Source organism: Panthera uncia, unplaced genomic scaffold (assembly GCF_023721935.1).
Source record: "Panthera uncia isolate 11264 unplaced genomic scaffold, Puncia_PCG_1.0 HiC_scaffold_1824, whole genome shotgun sequence".
Classification (NCBI taxonomy): Eukaryota; Metazoa; Chordata; class Mammalia; order Carnivora; family Felidae; genus Panthera; species Panthera uncia.
The window spans coordinates 15,846-30,232 of record NW_026058497.1 but is presented as its reverse complement, the minus strand read 5'-3'; the positions used below and the strand labels follow the sequence as shown (position 1 = coordinate 30,232).

General features: G+C 49.0%; 1 long non-coding RNA gene across 1 annotated transcript; it reads left to right on the top strand.

The window, feature by feature from the left end:
• The first annotated feature begins 5,271 nt into the window (after positions 1 to 5,271).
• Positions 5,272 to 14,005, top strand: LOC125917424 (uncharacterized). Its single transcript, XR_007456189.1, has 3 exons — positions 5,272 to 5,446; positions 6,569 to 6,675; positions 10,907 to 14,005. It is a non-coding gene; the product is annotated as an uncharacterized LOC125917424 (long non-coding RNA).
• Positions 14,006 to 14,387: the final 382 nt, after the last annotated feature.

Below are 14,387 nucleotides of genomic sequence, written 5' to 3'. Positions count from 1 at the left end.
GGCCCGTGGGTGGACGTATGCAGCCCTGGGCTGGGCCTGCGGGGGGGTGCGGCTTGCTCTCCTGGTTCAGTCCTGTGCTGTGACCCCCTCGGATGTTCCCTTTCGGTGTGAAAGGATGACCCGAGGGCCCCTCCTGCACTTTATGCTCACCTTAGCCAGGGTCCCTCCGCCTCAACCGGCTGTGCCTTTCTCCAGGCTGCTTCTCTTACTCAGGGGTCTCCTGTCTACATCCATAGTGGGACCAACTGGGCCGATAAGACCCCCGGAGTTACACTCTTCCAGTGCACGTGTACATTCTTCCACGGGAGGACCGTCATCAGATGCGTCATCGTTTCATCCTTCTAAAAAATTTCCATGATCCAACTAGAGCTAAGCGGGGTTGGACGCAGACGCTGCCTCCTCTCTTCCCTGTCCACCCCCATTACCTGTCCCGAGTTCTGCTTCCTCCATGCTCTTTTGTGCGTCAGTGATGCAACAACCCACCACACCCAAGTAGCGGAAACTCAAAACTGTTACAATGCCTGTCTCCCGAACTCCACCAAGATGGAGGCCGTAGCGATGAGACCATCAACCCCTCCAGAGCCCCGAGGAGTGTCCTTTAGATGCCTTTCTAGGGGTTAGACGGGGGCAGATGCCCCAGTTACCTTCCAGTAAATGCCACCTAGCCGGGACCTCGGCACCACAAAGGGAGACCTGCTATTCTACCCACAACAAGCCGCAAGCCCCTGCTGGCTTCCTGCTGCCTGGATCTGGGAGGCCCCAGGAGAAGTGCAGCCTGCCCCTCTTGATTCTCTAGGGGGCAGCAAACCCCCCATAACTGTTCACTGAATGCCGCTCGGCCATGTGTTTTTCATCACACCACTGTTTGTAAAAGCTGCCAGAGAGCCAAGGCATTGTGGTAGCCTTTTTCCCCTTAGCTTTATTTTTTAAAGGAAAAAACCGCATGCAAACACTCCAACCATTTTTTTTTTTTTAAATCATATTTGGTATTTGGTCCCACAAAGCATTTGGTGTCAAAAGGAATTCAGGAAGTCTCAAGTAGTTTCTAAATGAGACTCACTTCCATTTCTTCCCAAAGACTGGCCCAGTTAATGCTCAACAGGGAAGCCCCGGGATTAGCGTTGGCGATTGCTGTTGAGGCATGCTGGGCCTTACCTCTCACCTCTGTAGAATGGCCAGGGTTCAGAGGATCCAGAACTGAGAGGCAGGAGACCAGACTCTAGCCACCTGTCTATAGGGCTTGTTTGTATGGCCTTGGGCAAGCCTGTCTCCCATTTTCTCACAAGGGGGTGAAACTACATAGTCTCAAAAATGCCTTTCAGCAGAAGCTCTGTGATCCCATGAGGGTCTCAAAGCGCTTTACCTGAGCTGGTTATTATTTAAAATAACCCTAGTGCGTAGATGGCTGTGCTAAGAGGTCAGGAGGGGAAACAGATAACGGAACATGGCGTAGTATGTGGTCAGTCAACTAGCAAGAACGCGTTGGGTGTAAACAGGATTTGGAACGTTGCCAGAATTGGGGAACACTCCGAATTCATGAGTTTAAGAAGTGTTGAGGGATCTCTCACAATAGTGTAAAACAAGAGTGCTTTTTCTCAACCCTCTGGGAAGTAGAGAAGCAGCCTCAGTACCAACGACAGGATGGCACGGTGGCTGAGAGGATGGGCTTTGGGGTCAGAGGGACTTGCGTTCTAATCCACACCACTGGGTTGTGCCACACTGCAGTAACACTGTTACACTGTTAACAGATTTACTGTAACAGTAAATCTGTTACACTGCAGTAACAGATTAGCCACAAAATCTCCGTAGCTGAGCAGAGTGCAGTTTATTCCTCACTCCAGCAAAGTCCGAGGGGGCAGGGGGCAGTATGGCCCCCTTCCATATTGTAGCCTTTGGAGTACGGGACCTCCAAGGCTCCTTCAGCAGAGAAGAAGTAAGAAGGTTCCTACCAAATGTTTTTTGTTTTGTTTTTTTTTTAATTTATTTTTTTTAACGTTTATTTATTTTGGAGACAGAGAGAGACGGAGCATGAACGGGGGAGGGTCAGAGAGAGAGAGGGAGACACAGAATCGGAAACAGGCTCCAGGCTCTGAGCGGTCAGCCCAGAGTCCGACGCGGGGCTCGAACTCACGGACCGCGAGATCATGACCTGAGCGGAAGTCGGACGCTTAACCGACTGAGCCACCCAGGCGCCCCCTACCAAGTGTTTTTAAAAGCCATGGTCGTGAGTGGTTACATCACTTACCCTCTCATCCTATTGGCCAGAATCCAGTCACATGGCCCCAATCTGCCCGAGAGGTAGAAGCTGGGAAATGCAGAGAAGCATGTGGATATTTAATCTTTCATTCTCAAATCTCTAAACTAATGATCGTAATGTTGATCTCATGGGGCTATCATCGAAGATAATACTTCTTAGCCTAGTGCCTGACATTGAGTAAGAGCTCATTAAATGGCCTCTTGAAGCATTAGAAAGAGAAGCCAGTCTCCCTTTTTGGTGACTGTTTTCCAGATGCAATCATAAGGACCTTTGTCTCAAAACCACAGATCCCAAGGGATGTCTTTTAATGACTAAGCCAGACCCTGTGTACCTCTAAAAATCATTTGCTTAATTAGCAGAGACAAGCCAGCACACAAAGATCAGAAGAATCAGAAGCATTAACCTGTTTCTCAAGTGAGGATTTGGTGAGGTGAGGAAGCAGAAATAAAGGGAAAGGGAGAGAGGAGGTCCATCCCCTTTTCAGCTCATTAGGAAAAGGATGGTCAACACTCAACTGCCAGGAGAGACCCTAGAATCAGCTAAGGCCTCTTCATGAGGGCAGGAGAATTGTCTTTCTTTCTCCAGTGTATCCCCAACCCCAGGGACAGACAGGGCCTGGTGGATGCTTCATGCATGTTGGTTTTATTGTATGGGCCCCTTTTGCTCAGTGGCATGGTTGTCTCTGAAGTGAGATGTTAGTTGGGATCCTAAGCTAGTCATAGCGCATATATATATATATATATATATATATATATATATTTATAGCATATATATATATTTTTTCCCACTAATATGTACAAAAAAATTTTTCTTATGAGAAGCCAACTGTTTTACATCCCAGAATGAAACTTAAGTGCTTGTCTGAGATGAATGCATTTGAAATACGATCTCTTAAAAATAGAATGGAGAGAAATTGTCATCAGTTAGAGCAGGGATCAGCAAACTTGTCTGTAAAAGGCTAGATACTAAGTCTTTTTGGCTTTAGGGGCCATAGAGTCTGTGTCACAATCCTGCTGTTGTGGAGTGAAACAGCCACAGACAACATGAACGGACATGGCTATGTTCTGATAGAGCTTATGAACGCTGAAATACTATCTTTCATATTATTTTCACATGTCACAAAATACTGTCCTCCTTTTGATTTTTTTTCAGTCATTTAAAAATGTTAAAAACTATCCTTAGCTCATGAGAGATATATAAACAGATATTGGGCTGAATTTGGCACATGGGCTGTAGTTTACTAACCCCGGAGTTAGAGCAATTCATCATCTCTGATTGTCATTAGACCACATCACAACCTTCAAAGATGCTTCTATGAATGAAACACTATTTCTTACTTAGCCTTTTAGAGAAACAGAATGTATTCTGTAGCCAGCCCACTTATATGCATATGCAAAATATGGTATAAATATGGAGCTGCAGTGAATGTACTTAACATCCTGGATAGTAGCCTTCTCAAGTCTAGTTACCGAAACCGGTGAGATTAATATTTGGATACACATTTCTCACAAAGACAAACTTCAAATGGGACAGTAAGCTATGCAGTAAAGTCTCAGTAAATCATAGTGCTTAGAAAACCGGACAATATTACCACCATGGCCCTTTGTTATCTGTCTTAGATTTGGTTCTATCTACCCATGTTGGGCCCACGCTGATTGTGAAGAAATGGTCACATTGTTTCAAGTCTGACCGAATGATGGCATAAAGCAAAGTAAAACAACAAATCCAAACAAATAGTCCACTGAAAATGCATTTTCTAGGCCCTTCTCTCTTTACCTTATCAAGCAAAAACAAAGAGCCCTTGGTAGTTATTAATAATAAAGGCAATCAATTCTTTTTTTTTCTTTCAGGATCCCAAATGATGTTTTTTAAATATAATTTATTGTCACTTGGGCCAACATACAGTGTATATGGTATGCTCTTGGTTTCGGGGGTGGATTCCCGTGATTCATCGCTTACATACAACACCCAATAAGGCAATCAATTCTAAGAGCATGCCAGATTCCACACGCAAAGGCCAGAATAGGGAAGGTTGATCCTAAGTTCAGTATCTTGGATTACCTAGCATCTTGCAGGAAACTGTGTTGTGCCCTCAGTTATAGCAGATGAATCTGATAATTCCCGGTATACTCAAGAAGACATGTGTGCTGAACTTGTCCAGAGCGCCCTCTGCAGGTGAACAGAGAGATTTCATTCATGGTGCTCAGCCAGGCTGGAGGGAGGGCTTTGGGGCTTTAAGGGTAAGCAGTAGAGTCCGTGAGAGGCCACAGGACAAGGCCCTGAAGAGCTGGGCTTCCAAAGTGAAACTGCCTGGGTTGGAGTCCTGGCTTTGCTACCTAGCCGTGTGACCTCAGGCAAATTGCTTAACTTCTCTAGGCCTCATTTTTCTCATGTGGAAAATGAGCCCGATAATAGCAAAAGTTTTGTAAAGATAAATGACGAATACACATAAAGGGGCTAGAACAGTGCCTGGCACATAGCAGGCACTCAATACAATGTAGCTTTTGCTGATATCAGAGAAGTGATGTGATTGAATATGAGGAACACTGCTCCAGGGGCAGGCCGGATTCTCAGGGTCCCCCAACCATTTATTATCCATGGGCCCTTGTAATGGCCATTTTACCTCTCTGGTCTCTGGTTGCTTTTCCTGTAAAATGAGGACCATAATGCCTTCTGTATCTGCCTGATGGCAGAGGGCTGGACCCAGTGACCTTCTGAGGACTCTTCTGATAGCAATATCTGAGATTAAACAGCCGCCTAGCATGGCCCAAGAGTGGTCGGTCTTACCTAATGGGCCATTTGAGGAGTGGAAGGAAGGAAGGAAGGAAGGGGAGAGAGAGAGAGAGAGCGAGAGAGGGAGAGGGAAAGAAAAAGAAAAGAAGAAAAAGAAAGAAAAGAAAGAGAAAGAAAGAAAGAAAGAAAGAGAAAAAGAAAAAGAGAGGGAGGGAGGAAGGAGGAAGGAAGGAAGGGGAAAGAGAGAAAAAGAAAAGGAGGGAGGAAGGAAAGGAAGGAAGGAAGGAAGAAAGGAAAGGAAAAACAGCAACAAGTAATTTTTAGAGACTTTTTGGTTCATATTACTTAAAATGTTAAAAGAAATTTAAAAAGTATTTTGCTTTTTAACATGAAGCAGTCAAACAGCGAGCAGTAGCCGGCTATTTATGCAGAGATCACAAAGGTCCACATAACTGTGTAAGTACGCATCTGTCCCCCATCTCCGTCCACCCCTGCCTGGTCGCACACATAAAACGTTTGTGAAATAACATTTCTGAAAAACTGGTCTGAATTGGTCACTTGGATGGTGCTGAGGGGGTCAAAGCCGTGGATTCCCACACAAGCAACCTTACCTCGTCCAGTTTTACAGCCAATAGAAAACAGTCCTAACTCCGGTCTGCCTCGTGTATTCTTCTGGCTTCACATGAAAGACTGTACAAAGGTGAGAGGCTGGATCATTGCAAATCTGTCTCCACGCCTGGAAGTAAAACCATTGAAAACACTTGTGCTGTTGGAGGCTGGTGCTTTCCACATCTTTTTCCCTCACACAAGTAAGAAGTGTGCGAAGGAGGCACACCTGGGGGGCTCAGTCGGTTAAGTGTCTGACTCTTGAGTTGGGCTCAGGTCTTGATCTCATGGTTCATGAGTTCGAGCTCCTGGTCAGGCTGCACGCTTAGCACAGAGCCTATGCTTGGGATACTCTCTCTCCCTCCCTCTCTGCCCAACCCCACCGCTCTCTCTCAAATAAATAAACATTAAAAAAAAAAAAAAAAAAGAAGTGCGTGGGAAGGATATTTCAGAAGAGGACCAACGGTACCCTTTCTTTTGAGAAATGGTTTCCAAGCTTCAGCGGCAAGGTGTTTAGTATCCCCTGGCCCCTGGAATTAATTAGCTCAGTACAGTTAGGATTATCACCACAAGCCTGGAAGTGGCTGGTTATTTTAATATGATTTGGGAAACCTCAAGGACCCCACCTGGTGTAGAGACAAACTCCTCTAGAATTTTGATTAGAGTCCTTTTGTTTGTCCAAACGCTGTTTGGTCATCTCTGAAGAGGGCACGACCCAGGCCCTCTGAAGGGTTTTTCTGGCTCTCTGCCCACCGACTGTGTCCTACCCCCCCCCCCCCCCCCCCAGGCAACACTCCTAACCTCACTGGCCTCTGTTTTCTCTCTTTTCTCTGCCCATCCACCCTATAGGATAGGTGTAAGATCCCCCAAAAGATCTGTAGATCAAACTAGAAACAGGGATGTTGCTAGTCATTTGGGGTAAAGGAGCTTCAAGTTCTCACTGATTCTAGAACACCATGCCTTCCCTTCCAGGTACCCTAAACTGGCTGCGAAACACCGGGAATCCAACACGGCAGGCATCGACATCTTCTCCAAGTTCTCTGCCTACATCAAAAACACAAAGCAGCAAAACAATGCTGGTGAGTGGCTCCCTTCCACCCAGAGCCCCTGGCAGTAGTGACCCCTGCCCAGGGCTCCTCAGGTACTTAGGCCAGAGAAGCACCTGGAACCCATGCGACTTGCTGTTCGCCCACACCCGTGTCCCCTGTGACAAGGGGCTGTAGATCCTTCTCTTTGTCTAGTGCAAGAGAACGGCCCGTGGCCCTTTCTGCTGAATTTGGAGGGAGGGATGCACTTTGTGTTCTGAGCGTGCCTTACTGCACATCATAATGGCCTGCGCAGAAGGTTCCTGCCTCGGCCATACCACTGTCCATTTGTGCCACATTCATAACCCTGCCTGCCTGTGTTCTCAGGAGGCCCTGATTGGAACCACATATTCCAACTTCCTTCCAGTCCCTGAAAGCTTGCTCAAGGAAGGAGTTGTGCAGAGGCCATGGTGGGACGGCAAGCAGAGCCTTGCCCTACCGCAAGTGCGGAGGGTGCTGGGGAAGCCACATCTCAAGACCTGGTTCATCCTCCATCTGGCCTTGGCTACAGAGCCCAGGACGAGTTTTCTTATGAGGCCTTCTCGGAGGGGTCTGGACGCCTCATTTAAGCGCAGTGCACTTTAAGTCCCTCATTTGGCCTTTCCTTTAAGAATTCGCTGAAGCAATTTGAATAGAACTCACATTGAGCGCGGGTAACACTTGAAGAACTGTGATAGGCCCCGGGAGGAAAAAGAAGAAGGATGAGAAAGTTCACTTGCCTTCAAGGGGGAAAAGGAGCACCTTCAGGGTGGGGGCCTGGAGCCCAGCACAGAGCCAAACAGAGCAGGGGCCTCATGAATCTTTGTGAATGAGTGGCCATCAGAGGAACACACAGTGGACCCAAGCAAGGTGGAAAATGCTAGACGCTTTAGGAGATCAGAGGAGAAAGGCATCTTTGGGGACAAGGTGACCAGGAGGGGCAGCCATGCATGCAGGGAAAGGGAAGAACATTTTGGCAGGAACAGAGTTGGTGCCGTGGAAAGTAAATATTTTGGTTAACAGTTACTGAGGACCTGGGTGGTAACAGGCACAGACCAGATTCTAGGAAAACCAGAAACGGATACTTTCTCATCTTGAAAACCTGGCTGGTGCAGAAGAAAAGGCTTAAATTCACAAAAAGCCAAAGAGCAAGAAAAGAGGCAAGGGAGTCTGAAGAGCTCATTGGCTGCCATGGGGAAGGGGAAGCAATACTTGCCAGAGGGGTTCCGAGCAGGAAGAATGTACCCCAGGGCCTTTGAGAAAGCTGCTTTGAAGGGGTTTCCCCTGGGTCATGAAGGTTAAGGGGGAGTCAGTTGGCTGTGACTATAGGGAGGAGGTGATGGGGAGCTGGGAAAGTGCCAGGGACAGAGACTGGGGAGGGTGGCCAGAGCCTGAAGCGTCAGCCCGGGAGGTTGGGTTTTATCCTGTGGGCCACGCCAGCCATTAGAGGTGCGTGAAGAGGCGCCATAAGGAGAGTGGCCTACGGGGAGAAAAGGAAGAAGAAGGGATGTGGAGGTATTTTAAACATGCTCTGTGCTCTTGCTTGGTTGAGGCCCTATTTGGAAATGGGATCTGCGCAGATATCATTAGTTAAGGGTCTCGAGATGAGATCATCCTGGGTTTAGCGTGGTCCCTAAATCCAACCACTGGCGTCCTTGTAAGAAGGGGAGAGGGCACACAGAGAGCAGGGGGGTGGTTCCTGTGAACGTGGTGCAGAGATTGGAGTGCTGTGGGCAGGAGCCAAGGATGCCTTGGACCACCACAGCCTGAAAGAGGCAGGAAAGGACTCTCTCCCCCAGCCCGCCCCAGAGCCCTGTGAGGGAGTGTGGCCTTGCCGACACCTTGATGGTGGACTTCTGGTCTCTAAAAGTGGGTGAACAGATTTCTGGTGTGGTAAGCCACCCACTTTGTGGTGCTCTGTTGAGGGCACGAATGTGGCCCCTCACGGCCGTGTGTGCGGGGGCAGGCCGGGCTTGCCTGGCTGGGGACCCGAGACAAATGAGCCGACCAGTGGTTAGTGCTTGTCCCCCCGGGCCAGGACTGGCTCCCAGCTCTCAGCTCCGGTTTGCAGATTCTACATCCAGGGCCCTTTCCTCTCAGCCACAAATACCTTCCTTCATACTTGTCAAAGCACCCTCGGGAGGATTCTCTCATCTGAGCCCTCCAGATTTTTCAAGTTACAAACAGTATTTACATAGTCTCCATATTTACAGTTCTTCTATTCCCAAACCCAAAGCAGCAGTTTCCACTGAACATCATGTATCAATTTCTTACAAACTCAACACTCTCCAATTTTCATTGTTTCCACTTCTTCTCTTTCACCCTGTTTTTCTCTGGGGCGGGTTTTGCCCTCCTGACTCCTTCTCCCCCTGACTCATTTGCGCATTTCAGGGCTCCGGCATTTCTGCTGTCCCAGGGAGCCCATCCCCTTCATGGCCCTTTGTGCCGGTCTCTTCTCCTGCCTTGAGCTAGATGCCACGCATTTGTTCCTCCCCTGTCACCATAGCTTGGCCACCCCCACCCCTGCCCTTTTCCTTTCTTTTTCCTTCCCTCCACCCTTATTCCCGAGTTACGGTCTACTGGGTCCAAAGGTTCTGAGGCTTAGCAAGCCAGAAGCCAAGGCAGAGAGTAACGCCATGGTCCACCCCATGCGGCCCCTTAACCTGGAAGACGGTCCACACCCCTCTCTGCTTTGTCCCAGCTGTGCCAGGCAGCCCCTCGTGACAACTTCAGCAAGAGACCCCCGGCTTCCTCCGACATGCCTTCCTATACCACTTTCCCATTTTTCTTTCTGGATCTTCAGCTCTGCATCTATTTCTTCAATGTCCTGTCTTCAGATTGGCCTTTATGTTTTCAACTTTTTTTTTTCTCTTGAAAAAAGCCTTCCCTCCCTTCCCTCTGGCCCACCCAATACCTCTCAGACCCCATATATACAAGGGCCATGGCTTGTTCCTTTCCTGCCCTCATGACATCAAAGTGTGAAAAAACCCAATACTGTGACATCGTCTGCATGCTGGGTCATCTCTCCACTCCCACGGTGGATACAGGGACTGCCATTCAAAATTTCCCTGTTTCACACAACATTAAAAGTCCCCAGCTACTGAGACACAGACCCAATCCAGGGGAGCCATCCCCAGCTAGCACACAAGAGAATTCCCCCCAGTTTGTACACACAGTCATTTATTCACTCAACAAACAGATTGCATCCAGTGGCCACAAGTCAAAGCTAATGTTTCAAGAGCTTTTCTTGGGGCCCCTGGGTGGCTCCGTCGGTTGAGCATCCGACTTCGGCTCAGGTCACAATCTCACGGTCCGTGAGTTCGAGCCCCGCGTCGGGCTCTGGGCTGACCGCTCAGAGCCTGGAGCCTGCTTCGGATTCTGTGTCTCCCTCTCTCTCTGACCCTCCCCCACTCATGCTCTGTCTCAAAAATAAATAAACATTAAAAAAAAAATTTAAAGAGCTTTTCTTGTATGCCAGGCACTGTACTAGGTTCTAGAGTTGTGAAGACAGATGAGACAAAGTCATTGCCATCAGTGAGCTAACCAGGGGCTGTAAAACATATAAACAGGCGATTGCTGACCGGGGTTGGAATCCTAGGTCTGCTGCGTCTAGCTGTACAACCTCACTAGAGAGACTTCTCTCTGAGCCTCTGTTTCTGCATCTGTGAAATATACTTTTTTTTTTTTTTAATTTTTTTTAACGTTTATTTATGTTTGAGACAGAGAGAGACAGAGCATGAACGGGGGAGGGGCAGAGAGAGAGGGAGACACAGAATCGGAAGCAGGCTCCAGGCTCTGAGCCATCAGCCCAGAGCCCGACGCGGGGCTCGCACTCACGGACCGCGAGATGGTGACCTGAGCCGAAGTCGGACACTTAACCGACTGAGCCACCCAGGCGCCCCGAAATATACTTAATAATACCTTCAATGTCTTCATTGCCACAGAAGGCAATTAATAGCATATCCCAGGTTTGTAATGCAGACTCATTTGCTTTATCAGTCGGTGCCTGTAAATCCTTTTAGCACCGTGCCTGACCCGTGGTAAATGCTCATTGAATGTTCACTTTGGGTCTCGCTGCTAATTGAACAAAATGAGACCAACACGAATATCGGCATCAGACGCTGCCGCCTTAGCTCGTACTCCCGCTACCCGCAACCAGCACTTTCAAATCTCCGGCTCGTGTCAGCTCATTTCCACTTGTTTAAGTGTTTCCCATTTTCTTGTTGCATTTCCCTCCTCTCCGCAGGACACGTCAAAGAGGGTCTGTGAGCTGGCTCCACCTGTTACACCTTCGGGATTGTTACGTTTGACCCCGAAGCCCTGGTCCTGTGCTCTGTCAGGTTGTCTATCACTGCTCAGCCTCCTCCTTCTGTGATTACCCGATCCTGGTCCCCTTGGTCTGCTGAGACCTGATTCCACCTCCACGCCCTCCATGCTCCCTTTCCAAACTTGTTCTTCACTCCGCTTAAAGGTAGCACTGACTTCCTCATCAGAATGGCCCAAGACCCCCCATGGAGTAAGGTCCTATGCGAGCTTACTTTCTTATCACTTGGGATCCCCACTGCCACCCTGGTTCGTGGGGGAACCAAGGACCCTACAGGCAACGGTGGGGTGGTTCCAACTTGCAGCCTCTGGCATCGGCTGCCTGGGCTCAGACCCCAGCTTCGCCTCTCTTCTTGCTGGCCTTGTGACACTGGGCCCATCATATCAACTCTGTGTGCCTCGGTTTCTCATCTGTAGAATGGGCACAATAATTGTACGTACCTCAGGTTATATATAACTATATTATTTTGATTACAATTACACATAGTTAAGTCCATGAGTGAGAAGAGGGGAGCACTAGGGACAACATGAAGGATCACCCATACTTATGGGAGGGCAGCGCGAGAGGAGTCAGGGAGGAAGGTTAAGGTCTAGCCAGGGAGTAAAGAAGAAAGCTAGGAAGGGTAGAAGACGGAAAAGATGCTGAAGATGAGGAAGGAAAGTTTGTTTTTTTGAAGTTTATTTTTTTATCTTGAGAGAGAGAGTGAGCAGGGGAGGGGCAGAGAGAGAGAGAGAACGAGAGAGGGAGGGAGGGAGAATCACAAGCAGGCTCCACACTGCTAGTGCAGAGCTCGATGGCAGGCTCAAACCCACGAACCATGAGATCATGAGCTAAGTCAAAATCAAGAGTCCGGACGCTTAACGGACTGAGCCATTCAGCACCCCCGTTTGTTTGCTTTAAGAGTGATCCGTGGTATGAAATGCTGTGCACAGGGTCACGGGAAGCCTCGTTGTCGCACACAGCTGCCTGGAGCAGTCCTTGGGCGGCTTCTCTGGATACATCCCCTTGGCCTGCAGCTGCCCATGTCTCAGATCCTACACCACCAGAGAGAGTCCGGGCTGGCCAGAGGAGCAGGGCCCTTCTCCTTTGGCAGGGAGGGGGGTGATCTGCACAGGAGGAGACCATGGGGGAATGGGATCCAGAGCTCACCAGGAGGGAGCGCTCGTGGCCTGAGAAAGGACATCTCAGGATGGAGAGAGCAGCACTGGGCTTGGATTCGGCTGTAGGAGCCCCTGCTCTGAGCCCCTGCACGGTGCATTTTCAATCCAGCAGGGGCAAGTAGCTGGTTCAGTATGGAAGGTTTACAGCAGAAGGACCAGGGGAAGGCGCCAGCTTTGGCCATCCCGTCTTCGGCACATCTGGTGACCCACCTGGTGGTGAGGTGTGACCAGCGGTCAGCTCTGTCCCCACCCCGATTGCCATGCTGCTTCCCCGAGAGGCAGAGTGCAGTGGTGGCCTGGCCTCCACCTTCAGCAGCGCTTGGGCCTACATCGCTCACATCCTCCACCTCTCTCTGCAAGTGTTGCCTCCTGGACTTACTGCTTTCACCCTCCTCTGAGATGCCACCGCCACACGTGGAGGTCCGGTGACCTGGCGGCAGCCCCGACCCATAGCTCTGGCTCTCCTGGCTCCCGTACCCCATCCTGCTCCGGCACCATGCCACGGGGACATCGCTGCCTCTCTGGTTGTCCCTTCCCTTGAAGGGTTTCTTTTACACCCTCCTTAAACCTGTGTCCCTCACTCTGTCTTCTCCAAGAGGACCTGGGCTTTTCTCTCTGAATACCCACCCATCTTCCCTTTTGCATTCTGAACCTTCAAACTGCCATTTCAAGACTCTAAAAATCTCTGCCCAACCCCTGGGCTTTCAAGAAACTCATTTTCGCTACTTACCCTAATCTGGAGGTAAACTACTATATTTAAAAAAATTTTTTTTTAACATTTATTTGTTTTTTGATAGAGACAGAGTGTGAGTGGGGGAGGCACAGAGAGAGAGGGAGACACAGAATCCGAAGCAGGCTCCAGGCTCCGAGCTGTCTGCACAGAGCCTGATGCGGGGCTCGAACTCATGGACCGTGAGATCATGACCTGAGCTGAAGTCGGACGCTTAAGCAACTGAGCCACCCAGGCACCCCAAAATACTACACTTTTTCACAACTTCCCTTTTTCCTTATGCTTTATCCTATTAAGTCTACAGGTTTATTTCACTTTCTGTATATACTGTGCATTCTAGGCGATTGACAGGAGGTCTAATGTGCATCTTTAATTCTCTGTTAGTCACTATTTAAAAAAAAATTTTTTTAATGTTTATTTATTTTTGAAGGAGAGGGAGACAGAGCAAGAGCAGGAGAGGGGCAGAGAGAGAGAGGGGGGAGATACAGAATCCAAAGCAGGCTCCAGGCTCTGAGCCATCAACACAGAGCCCGATGCAGGGCTCGAACTCACAAGCTGTGAGACTATGACCTGAACCAAAGTCAGACTCCTAACCAACTGAGCCACCCGGGCACCCCTCTATTCATCACTGTTTTTAAAGTCCCTTCTACGTTTCTTCTAGCCCTATCACATTTCCCCAGATACAGTTAATATTCCTGCTCCAGTATAATTATTCATGTTGTTGTTGGCTTGTGTTGTATTTTTTTTTTAATAAATGTCTATTCATTTTTGAGAGAGAGCGTGCCAGCAGGAGAGGGGCAGGAAGAGAGGGAGACAGAGGATCCAAAGCAGGCTCTGTGCTGACAGTGGCGGGCCCGATGCGGGGCTCGAACTCATGAACCGTGAGGTCATGACCTGAGCTGAAGTCAGACTGACGCTCAACCGACAGAATCATCCAGGGCACCCCTCGTGTTGTATTGTTATGTACTTTTCCCCATTTTCTTTTTGCACAGAGAGGGAGCAGACAGGTGTATGCACGTGGACTGAGACAATCCAGTATTTCTCCTGTTGCATTCACACCACACCTCCCATCTCCAATCTCCTGCACGTGCCCACTTCCACGGGACTCTCTTCCCTCCTAAGGGGTGTGCAAAGCCTCACACCCCGTCTCTTTTATCTCATCCACACCTCCTGTGAAGCCTTATGGCTTTCCCCAGCCACATTTGCATATTCCTTTTTTAACTCCTCTAACGCATACTCATCACGCTGCTGGTACCCCACATTTCTGTGCCGAATGGTGTTTTTCCCAATTTGCATGATTTCGGGCTTTCGAGGCTTCCTTGGAATCCCCTCGTCTCTTCCCCCGTCAAGTGTAGCATTTTCTTCTATTTTTGTGTCTGTGTTCTTCCCTCCGATGAGCCGCCTCGTTATCCTCAAATGTATACTCCACTTGCTCAGGAAAGACTTCATAACCGCTCGCAGAGCCCATGCCCAGCAGAGCAGCACAGCAGAATGAGGTGAGAAAGAAAAACAA